Here is a 12500-nt window from a genome sequence, read left to right on the forward strand (position 1 = left end):
AATAGTTAAAGCAAATCAGAAATAATAAGAGATAAGAGAAAGCTAGCAGAGGAAGAGGGGGGGGGGGGGTGAGGAAAGAACGGTAGATACATATAAGGAGATGAAGGTGGTTAGCGCGTCGATTGCTTTAGACAAGATTGGCATAGTTCCCTGGAACCCCATGTGTTTTATAATCTGTATTCGTCATTATGGCAATCCTGGTGTCAAAGAAATGTTCATTTGAGGAGAATATTAAATTGCACGCTTCAGATCTGGTATGTTACCCTTAAAGATATATTGTCTAAGCCGCCATTTTGGAGAGTTTTCTGACGATTTGGACCTTAAAAAGTTCAAGGGACATTCGCCGTACTGTAATTTAGAAACACCTTGAATGATTTGATCAAAACAGTTATGCCAAATAATTAAATGAATTTCAATCAGCGAGCACTAGCACTCCTGTCAGGTGTCAGGACTTCCGGTCGTCATCACTATTCATTTAGTTTTCATAGATACCAATTCGTCAAAGTAGATACAGACCGTTGGATTAAGGAAGTCAAATGTACAGTCTAGCTTACGCAGGCAAATCCTGTGTCATACAGCGCTTAAACGCTTCGCACAACAGAAACAGACACAATGTCGGTTGGAGAATATCAAGGTCTGCAATGACTACCACACACCGCATTCAGATTTGAAAAATAGAACGCTCAAACACTAATTCTAAGACCTTCCTCGTGTGTATTGTCATCTATAATTCAACTCCAAAAATGAAATCTGTAGCTCTCGGCTCACTTTGCAGATCTGTATCTCTGGGAACAGTGCATGAAATACTCAGGGTCGAAAGGTAGGACGAACATTATGACTCGCTCAAAGAACGTCCCAATGAGAATTACAGTCAGGGATACCCACTCAAAACACAGCTGTTTTCAATTTGAGCAATTCAGAACTAAAACGTTGTTATTTTAAGGTATTCCTGGTGTGTGGTCACATAATTACAACCCCCAACCTGCACTGTATAGCTCTTCTGACGATTTGAGACAGTTTTCTTGTTAGCTATAATTTCTTTTAATAACCGTTATTTACAATATGAATCCAAAGTAAGTAACGTAGACAGCTAGCCCTTTCTGTTCAGATGATACACTTGAAACGGAAGTTCATTTTTTAACTTGTTTGTCCCGGATATAATGGGATCAACCTTGAATTGCCAGATAGCCTCAAAGTATTATTAGTACCATCCATGTTTTAACTTTTTTGTCCCGGATATAATGGGATCAACCTTGAATTGCCAGATAGCCTCAAAGTATTATTAGTACCATCCATGTTTTAACTTGTTTGTCCCGGATATAATGGGATCAACCTTGAATTGCCAGATAGCCTCAAAGTATTATTAGTACCATCCATGTTTTAACTTGTTTGTCCCGGATATAATGGGATCAACCTTGAATTGCCAGATAGCCTCAAAGTATTATTAGTACCCATCCATGAATTGATAGCCTCAAAGTATTATTAGTACCATCCATGAATTGATAGCCTCAAAGTATTATTAGTACCCATCCATGAATTGATATAGCTATTCTGATGGACACGTGGGGGAATTCGGGGGCTGTGATTGGATGGTCTCACACATCCCTTTTCCGATCATCAAAGCATAACGCTACGAAAGTCGGCCATTTTTGCCGATATCCAAACGATATCGGCAAAAACAAAGACGCATGGTTCCGGTTTCTTCCACGTGTATAAAGTACACGCATACCTCGCCAGGTTTGTTCCTGTGACTAGTCGACAGACGATGCCATTTGCTTTGTGTGTGTTTTTGTTGTTGCTTACTGTACATGACATACATTACGTGTAAAATCCAGTTCTTTAACAGGCAACAAACCTTGCACATTTCCAGAAGCTGCAATCTGAAGAGACCTATCTCTGATTCTAGCAGACGATCTCTCCAATGTTTAACACAAAATCAGCAAACTCTCCTGTCACATAGAACGTCCATTGTATAGTGCAATGTTGAAATGAAGTTACCGGTCTGAAACATTTCGTCGTTTCTTCTGAGACAATCCTTGTTCTCTTATCATCTACAGATTTACCGCAGTCTTCACCACGCGAATTCCCAACAGAAGTCAGACTTTCGAACATACAATCTACGTAGGCAAGCACGATACGTCATGACGTCATATGATTCCTAACATATTGACGTAATGCTAAGCATCCGGTTATTTCGAGTTTTCTCCGTAATACATGTCCGTGGGTTTTTCAATGTTCGGTTATTTCCGTGGCTTCATTAGGAAAGGGAACCGTCGTCTGCAATCAACGACATGGACCATTCTGGTACTTGTTGCCGACAAAAACATGATTTTAACACAGAATTTAATGTCAGAATAGCTATATAAACGCTATTGTGTTTTCATCGTAGCAATAGGGTCCGATATTTAGACTCGAACAAGTATAATGCGACTCGTCTTCGACTCGTCGGCATTATACTTGTCTCGTCTAGATATCGGGCCCTATTGCTACGCTGAAAACACAAAAGCTGGTAATAGCCTCAAAGTATTATTAGTACCATCCATGAATTGATAGCCTCAAAGTATTATTAGTACCATCCATGAATTGATAGCCTCAAAGTATTATTAGTACCATCCATGAATTGATAGCCTCAAAGTATTATTAGTACCATCCATGAATTGATAGCCTCAAAGTATTATTAGTACCATCCATGAATTGATAGCCTCAAAGTATTATTAGTACCATCCATGAATTGATAGCCTCAAAGTATTATTAGTACCATCCATGAATTGATAGCCTCAAAGTATTATTAGTACCATCCATGAATTGATAGCCTCAAAGTATTATTAGTACCATCCATGAATTGATAGCCTCAAAGTATTATAAGTAGTCTGTCTCAATACAGAGCCAGTGTGGGAAGTTATCTCCCTGTTGCGTCAGCGCTATCTGTGTATAAACTATCTTTTCTTAACAAGGGAAATATCCAGTCGCTTATGATTATTCTCGTTCGTGGTAGTGCTGGCTTGTCTCTTGCGTTGTTTTTGTTTTTATTTCCTGCCCGGAAGCTTACTCGTAACGACCCAATGTGTTGTTACGACATTGCTGTGAACTTTGCTGGTTCGATGTGGAAATATGCCACCTCACTCATTTTTTGTGCTAATTCTGTGAATTTTACATCTCAAACCATATCTATTGCAATTTGCTTATTGTTGTTTATGTGTGGTGATATCCATCCTAATCCTGGACCAAGCACAACCCGAGGGGATGGGATCTCTATTGTTCATGTAAACACTCGCAGTCTTCAATATAAGACACCGTTCCTTGAGGCCGAATTGGGGAAGTTTGATATAATAACTGTATCTGAGACCTGGCTGTCGGACAAAGTTGACCAAGACTGCATCTGCTTAAAAGGTTACCACCCTCCAGTTAGACGTGATAGGCCCGGGGATTCCCACGGCGGCGTAGCCGTTTATGTAAATAGTAATTTGATTTGCAAACCGAGGATCGACTTGTGTATACCTGATTTGGAAGCGATCTGGATTGAGACTAAGTTGGGTCAAGATACTCTTCTCGTTGGTGTGTTTTATAGACCACCGAGTGCAACCGTCGACCATTGGCTTCTTATCAACGATTCCGTTCAACTTGCCATGAATACCCCACATAAGTTTATTATCTTTGGTGATCTCAACGCTGATTGTACTGTTAACCCCCCGTTTCATCTGCGGGAATTAATGAACACAAACAGTTTATCTCAGTTGATATCAGAACCCACTCGAATAACCGATACCTCGTCAACTATAATTGATCTGGTATTAACTCCGTGTCCACCTGTATGCAGTGACCACTCGTGTCCTTTTGTATATTTGAATTATGACTTACCGTCGGGTGGTTCATTCAAACGAACACTATATAATTATTCCAAAATCGATGTTGACAAGTTGTTGCAAGATATGGAAAGTGTAGATTGGAATAATATAGTCAATTTAGAATCCATTGATGACGCCGCTGAAATGTTTTCCGATAAGTTAATGATGATAGCTAAAGAATGTATGCCTGTAAAGGTAGTGACAATGAACGGACACGATGCTGTATGGATCACCGAGGAAATCAAAAAGTTGATTAGGAAAAAGCAATATATTCACGCATTAGCCAAACGTCTGGATACTGTATGGTGCTGGTCTCTTTTCCGACGGTTGAGAAATAATTTGACTGATGTTATAAGAAAAAGGAAAGAAGAGCACATTAGGGAACTAGAAAATAGAATATTGTCACCTCATAATTTTGGCAATAAAGACTGGTGGAAGGTAGTCAACTCTTTTTTGAAAAAGAAAGGAATGAGTACAAATGAGATTCCGCCGATTGAAAGCAATGGAATTGTGTATTACTCTGCAGAGGACAAAGCCGAGATTTTTAATGAAGCATTTCTACGACAGTCGCATATACAAGGTCATGATGATGACGTTCCACCAGTTGAAGAAGAGCCCATCTCCATTAGTCCTCTCGTGATAACTACCGAAATGGTGTACGCTGTTCTAAACAACCTCGATGTTAGGAAAGCAGTAGGTCCTGATTTGGTTCACAATAAACTTCTTAAACTTGCTGCTTGTATTATTTCAAATCCGCTTGCAACCCTTTTCCAGAGATCGTTGGCTGAGGGAAAGTTTCCGAAAATTTGGAAAGTAGCTCATGTGAATCCCATTTATAAGAAAGGTGAAAAAGAACACTGCAGTAACTATCGTCCGATCTCATTACTCAGTTGCATTGGAAAAGTATTGGAAAAATGTGTTCAAGCCCATGTTTTTCGATATCTCACAGAGAATGATTTATTAACGGTTTCTCAGTCAGGGTTTATTCCTGGTGATTCAACTAGCTTTCAGTTGTTGAGTATGTATGACGATTTTTGTCAATCCTTAGATAAGCAGTTGACGACTCAGGCTGTTTTCTGTGATATATCAAAAGCCTTCGACAGAGTGTGGCACAAGGGTTTGTTGCATAAATTATATGCTATAGGCATAAGAGGTGTTTTATTAAAATGGTTTGAAGATTATTTGACAGGCAGGTTACAAGCCGTTGTTATCCAAGGCAGGAAATCGACATACGGACGTGTTTGTTCAGGTGTTCCCCAAGGTTCTGTTCTGGGGCCCTTGTTGTTCCTTGTGTACATTAACGATATTGTCATTAATATCGAATCTACCATTAAACTTTTTGCTGATGATACCAGTTTGTATTTATCTCTAAATGATGCAAACACGCGGACACAGATCTTAAATGCAGACTTAGCCAAAATTGCACACTGGGCGGAAAAATGGAAAGTTAATTTCAATAATTTAAAAACAGATTTGATGACCTTTTCTGGAAATAGAATGCCTGAAACCCTTCCTCTTGTATTTGATGGAACAGTTCTGAGAGAAAACCACGTTCACAAACATCTTGGTGTACTGATTCAGAGCGACTGCAAATGGGAATCACATGTTCAGTCAATTATATCTAAAGTACGTGTTCTTCTCTCATGTTTTCGGTCCTATAAGTATCGCCTTAGCCGAAAGGCACTTGAACTTATGTATAAATCTTTTATTATTCCCCATTTTGATTTTTCTGACGTCATTTGGGATAACTGTTCTGACAGATTAGCTACTTTATTAGAAAACTTGCATCTTGATGCCATAAGAACCATTATAGGTGCAGTTCGTGGCACGAGTCACCAAAAATTGTACGATGAATCAGGATTTACAACACTGAAGGAGAGGCGAAAAAGACACAAATTGATTTTGTATTTCAAATTAGTTAATGCACGCGTGCCACCATACTTACTAGAACGTCTGCCTCCTCTCGTTGCTTCTGTGAACCCTTACCATAGACGAAGACCACTTGACAGACAGACTCCCCACTCTCGAACTGAATTGTATAAAAAGTCATTTTTTCTGTCTTCGACTTCCCTGTGGAATGAGCTTCCAGATACTGTAAAACAACTTGATTCTATTGGGTTATTTAAAAAACGTATTAGTTCTGATGATTCTGTTGTTCCCTCGTATCTATACACATCTGATCGGAAATCAGAAATTATCCATTGCAGACTGAGATTGAGGATCAGCAATCTAAATAGTGATCTATTTGACAGACATTTAATTCCCGACCCGTCATGCACTTGTGGTTATCCTGTTGAAAATGCGGAGCACTATATTTTTCATTGCCCCTTATCTCTTCAAATACGTGAAGTCACCTTGTCAACACTGCCCAACTATGATTTGCTAACCGCTGATGATTTTCTGTATGGCAATAGAGACAAGTCAGACAGCGAAAATGCATTGATATTTGACCAGTTATTCAGGTTTATCTTATTAAGCAAACGTTTTGAATAATGAATGCATTTATCTCATCCACCATGTGCAGTACTGTTTACATTTCTTTGTTCTGGTAGTATTCTATTTTCAACCATGTGGAAGTCATTGTATGCGTGTGTGTGCGAGTGAGTGTGCGAGCGCGTGTGAGTACTGTTGTTTGTTTAGCATTGGTTTTTTTGTTTGTTGTTTTTTGTTGGTTTTGTTTTCACTTTTATTGTTACATGTTTGTCTACCATAATTTACCATTATTATTTTGACATTATTTCAAATTTGTTATATTAAAATCGTCCGCCAAATTTCATTTGCTTTTAAGAGTACGCTCATAAGCTTAGCTTGTTGTGCTCCATGTTCCTTATTTCATGTATGCGGTAATAGTACCAATGGAATTTACTGAATAAACTTGTTTAAACCAAAGTATTATAAGTACCATCCATGAATTGATAGCCTCAAAGTATTATTAGTACCATCCATGAATTGATAGCCTCAAAGTATTATTAGTACCATCCATGAATTGATAGCCTCAAAGTATTATTAGTACCATCCATGAATTGATAGCCTCAAAGTATTATTAGTACCATCCATGAATTAATAGCCTCAAAGTATTATTAGTACCATCCATGAATTGATAGCCTCAAAGTATTATTAGTACCATCCATGAATTGATAGCCTCAAAGTATTATTAGTACCATTGTGACGAATGGAATTCGTGTATCGACTCCCTCTATCATATTAATCGAGACTTCACTAGTTGCGTACACAAAACGAGGTCGAGTGACCGAGACTACGTCATGACGACACTGTATACATATGACGTCAACGCTCGCGCCATTTGTCCAAAAACTAGTGTAGCGTACAAGGCAAGAATTTGTTTATCTTCATGGAAAGAAATTTAAACGAAGAGAGCAAAAAGAAACAGCGTGCATTGGTATTAATTCGTGAATATGAACTGAACATAGATTCAGTTGAGGTTGATAGGATGCAATGCTCTGACCGTTTCATTGACTCCAAGATGGCAGCAATCAACGAAGCCACGTAGATTGCACTAGCATATGTTTCACCTTCCGTGGACGGATTTCCACATTTTTGCGATCTCCAAAGGTCCACTAACCGCAGGTAAAACACGCTAGTACATTTTAACATTATTGATTCACAGGAAAACACAGGTATTGTTCATTTTCCATTTGTTTGTGTCAGTCTGTGAACTCTGGTTTCTGTGTTTGTTTTAGAGAAACAAATTGAATGATGTCGATTGAAATCATACTTGATAATAACAGATATTGCACGTGTGTGTTACAGAAGGTGCAAGTGTACAGAGTGTGCAATGCTTGTGTAAATGATGTCGTGTGAGCACTGTGGGGAAGGGCAACGTCAGCGGTAACCATGGAAGGAACCACCAACGTCCCCAAGCGCCACCAAGATCAAGTTTATTGTGATGAGTAGACTACTTTATATTTTGTGAACATTAACACACCTTCATGTCTTCATTTGTGTAAACCGAAATACATTTTCAACGAGAAGAAGAAGTACGTTCCGCTCTTCGATACCAAGCGTCAACGCAACAAGAAGAAGAAAGACAATGTTGTTACGTGTGTGTGAAATCACACCAGCGAAATCATAATCTATAAAACTTTCATTTGAAGATTCTAATAGAAAGGGATTGATGTCTGCAAGAATGATCATGTGCATGTTTTTGAAAGTACAGAATTATTAAATTTCTCATTACTTCTTTGCACTCGTCTTTGTTAAACACTGATCAGCCCTAGAACGAGAAGCAGACGTCACAACCATCCATGAATTGATAGCCTCAAAGTATTATTAGTACCATCCATGAATTGATAGCCTCAAAGTATTATTAGTACCCATCCATGAATTGATAGCCTCAAAGTATTATTAGTACCATCCATGAATTGATAGCCTCAAAGTATTATTAGTACCATCCATGAATTGATAGCCTCAAAGTATTATTAGTACCATCCATGAATTGATAGCCTCAAAGTATTATTAGTACCATCCATGAATTGATAGCCTCAAAGTATTATTAGTACCATCCATGAATTGATAGCCTCAAAGTATTATTAGTACCATCCATGAATTGATAGCCTCAAAGTATTATTAGTACCATCCATGAATTGATAGCCTCAAAGTATTATTAGTACCATCCATGAATTGATAGCCTCAAAGTATTATTAGTACCATCCATGAATTGATATAGCCTCAAAGTATTATTAGTACCATCCATGAATTGATAGCCTCAAAGTATTATTAGTACCATCCATGAATTGATAGCCTCAAAGTATTATTAGTACCATCCATGAATTGATAGCCTCAAAGTATTATTAGTACCATCCATGAATTGATAGCCTCAAAGTATTATTAGTACCATCCATGAATTGATAGCCTCAAAGTATTATTAGTACCATCCATGAATTGATAGCCTCAAAGTATTATACCATCCATGAATTGATAGCCTCAAAGTATTATTAGTACCATCCATGAATTGATAGCCTCAAAGTATTATTAGTACCATCCATGAATTAATAGCCTCAAAGTATTATTAGTACCATCCATGAATTGATAGCCTCAAAGTATTATTAGTACCATCCATGAATTGATAGCCTCAAAGTATTATTAGTACCATCCATGAATTGATAGCCTCAAAGTATTATTAGTACCATCCATGAATTGATAGCCTCAAAGTATCATTAGTACCATCCATGAATTGATAGCCTCAAAGTATTATTAGTACCATCCATGAATTGATAGCCTCAAAGTATTATTAGTACCATCCATGAATTGATAGCCTCAAAGTATTATTAGTACCATCCATGAATTGATAGCCTCAAAGTATTATTAGTACCATCCATGAATTGATAGCCTCAAAGTATTATTAGTACCATCCATGAATTGATAGCCTCAAAGTATTATTAGTACCATCCATGAATTGATAGCCTCAAAGTATTATTAGTACCATCCATGAATTGATAGCCTCAAAGTATTATTAGTACCATCCATGAATTGATAGCCTCAAAGTATTATTAGTACCATCCATGAATTGATAGCCTCAAAGTATTATTAGTACCATCCATGAATTGATAGCCTCAAAGTATTATTAGTACCATCCATGTTTAGAGCGTGCCAATTACTTAAACCTTCTACAAATGTCAAAGAAGTAAGACAAGTAGCAACGTATATTTATAGACCTCTACAAATGTCAAAGAAGTAAGACAAGTAGCAACGTATATTTATAGACCTCTACGAATTCGCACTTTGGAAAATGCACAGTTGCAAGATGTAGGACCAACATGTTGCTTTTCATGCTTCTTTCAAATTTGGTTTATTTGTATTTTGTGTCACATGCAGTCTTGTTATGGTCCGGAGGCTTTACAAATAACACACTCCCTCTCTCTCTCTTGCTCTCTCTCTCCCCACTCTCTCTCTCCCCCCCCCCACGTTCTCTCTCTCTCTCTCTCCCTCTCTCGCTCTCCTGCTCTCCCTCTATCTCTCTCTCGCTCTCTTTCTCTCTCTCCCTCTCCTCCCCCTCTATCTCTTTCACCCTCTCTCTCCATCTCTCTCTATCTCTCGCGCGCTCTCTTCAAGTCTTCTCCCCCCCCTCTCTCTCTCTCTCTCCCTCTCCCTGACACACGCAGCCAACCAGAATGTGACCGTGAGCTCTGTGAGGGAAAACCCGACGACGAGCAACATCCGGTACAGCAGGACACTGACAAGGATGCTGCTCGAGAATGTTCTTGCTATGTGTACTTTCCATACCGTATATAGACATGCACTGTAATCAATGTACTCAATACCGTATATATGGACATGCAATGTGTGACAGTTTGTCAGTATTGAACGGACGATAGACGGCGCGCCGCAGCTTTTTCTGATTCACGGGCTGAAAAATATTCCGACTCCAGTTCTCCAGCGGGGAAACTCACAAGTCTAAAGAAAAGCGTAGCTCGCCTTTGAGCAACACACACAAATCAGAAGTGAGAATAGGCAGCATCTGATTTGAGGAACAACAGACTGCAGAGCTCTTTTGGTGTTGCACAGAATTGAAGGGACCGACACCTAACGCAACACGTGAAACGCAGTCACACGAGGAGCGCACGTTGTGAAAGAAAACAGCCCGAGCAGCGTTACAGGGAGCCTGGTGCAGTTGTCATCGTGACTAAAAGAGGTAAGCTGATCTCTGTCTCTGTTTCCTTGTCTCTGTCTCTCCGTCTCGGTGTGTCTCCCTCTGTCTCTGTGTCTAAGTGTCTGTCTTTGTCTCTCTGTCCCTCTCTCTGTCTCTGTTTCCTTGTCTCTGTCTCTCCGTCACGGTGTGTCTAGGCTCTGTCTCTGTGTCTAAGTGTCTGTCTTTGTCTCTCTCTGTCCCTCTCTCTGTCTCTGTCTGTCTCTCCTTCTCTCTCTTTTAAAATAATGTGATTGTGTGAATATGCTTAACCGATACTTAGCAGCTTCTATATATATATATACGACTAGTGTCTGTGTGTCTGTGTGTCTGTCTGTCTGTGTGTCTGTCTGTCTGTGTGTCTGTGCGCGATGCGCGGCCAAGGTTCTCGATGGATCTGTTTCAAATGTGGTGATCATATTCAGGTACACCCTGGACACAACCTGGTCGATGAGATATTTCAACACGTGCTCTCAGCGCCCAGCGCTGTGCGCGCTGAACCGATTTTGTTTTTTTGGTCTGGATCCACTACCAGTAACTCTTCCTTATCTTCTCCAGTGTTTTCAGCCGCGATTATCTCCCTTCCTCCGTGTGGCGTCAATCCATATTCCCGTTACTTCGTCACTATTTTTAGAATGTCACTGCACGTTACTATTTTTAGAAGGTCTCCAGTGTTTTGCGCGTTTATCTCCTTTCCTTCGTGCGCCGGCGAAGCCGACGTACACCCGACAAAGCCGGGTCCCAGGCGCAGCCTGATATTCGGCTCTACTTCTTCCCGGCGAAGCCGGTACCCGGCGAAGCGGGTAATCATCTAGTCAAATATATATCCCTACTACTGCATGTAGTTTTTCTCATAACTGAGATATTTCATTGCAAGTTGGTTGCATGGGGCAGTCTAGTTTGATCTACATGCACTTTATATATTGGTTGCATGGGGAAGTCTAGTTTGATCTACATGCACTTTATATATTGGTTGCATGGGGAAGTCTAGTGTGATCTACATGCACTCTATACATTGGCTGCATGGGGCAGTCTAGTTTGATCTACATGCACTTTATATATTGGTTGCATGGGGCAGTCTAGTGATATTGGTTGCATGGGGCAGTCTAGTTTGATCTACATGCACTGTATATATTGATTGCATGGGGCGGACTAGTGTGATTTACATGCACTTTATAGTATTGGTTGCATGGGGCAGTCTAGTTTGATCTACATGCACTTTATATATTGGTTGCATGGGGCAGTCTAATGATATTGGTTGCATGGGGCAGTCTAGTTTGATCTACATGAACTTTATATACTGGTTGCATGGGGCAGTCTGGTGATATTGGTTGCATGGGGCAGTCTAGTGTGATATACATGCACTTTACATATTGGTTGCATGGGGCAGACTAGTGTGATCTACATGCACTTTATATATTAGTTGCATGGGGCAGTCTAGTGTGATCTACATGCACTTTACATATTGGTTGCATGGGGCAGACTAGTGTGATCTACATGCACTTTATATATTGGTTACATGGGGCAGTCTAGTTTGATCTACATGCACTTTATATATTGGTTGCTTGGGGCAGTCTAGTTTGATGGATATGCACTTTATATAGTGGTTGTATGGGGCAGTCTAGTGTGATATACATGCACTTTATATAGTGGTTGCATGGGGCCTACCCGAGTTCCTGACAGTGATTTGTTTGATAATCACACAATTTGTATTTTATACAGGGTTACCCCCCCCAAAAAAAAAAAATGCCACCCAAAAATGCTAAAGACTTCTGCATCTGTTGACCGAATAACTTTATATTTGTGTGTACAATAATGTATATTTGTCTGGTGTTGGTTAGAAAATAAGTATAGGTTTAAAACAGAGGTTGGAGAAGAGGTAAAAATAGACGAATTTTGTTTGTGGAATAATTGCAAAGTGTTGTTTAAGGGGAAAACTGTAATTTTACGTGAATGGATTTTTGGTGACATTTGTTTTGTAAAGGATATTTTGGTAAATGGGCATATGA

General features: G+C 39.4%; 1 long non-coding RNA gene across 1 annotated transcript in view; it reads left to right on the forward strand.

Moving 5' to 3' along the window:
• Window positions 1–10175: 10175 nt before the first annotated feature.
• LOC138950482 (uncharacterized) overlaps window positions 10176–12500 on the forward strand; it is an 18095-nt gene continuing 15770 nt past the window's right edge. Inside the window, exon 1 of the long non-coding RNA XR_011450676.1 lies at window positions 10176–10497. This is a non-coding gene — a long non-coding RNA (uncharacterized lncRNA). The remainder of the gene's footprint in view (window positions 10498–12500) is intronic.

This window comes from Littorina saxatilis, linkage group LG16 (genome assembly GCF_037325665.1).
Source record: "Littorina saxatilis isolate snail1 linkage group LG16, US_GU_Lsax_2.0, whole genome shotgun sequence".
NCBI lineage: Eukaryota > Metazoa > Mollusca > Gastropoda > Littorinimorpha > Littorinidae > Littorina > Littorina saxatilis.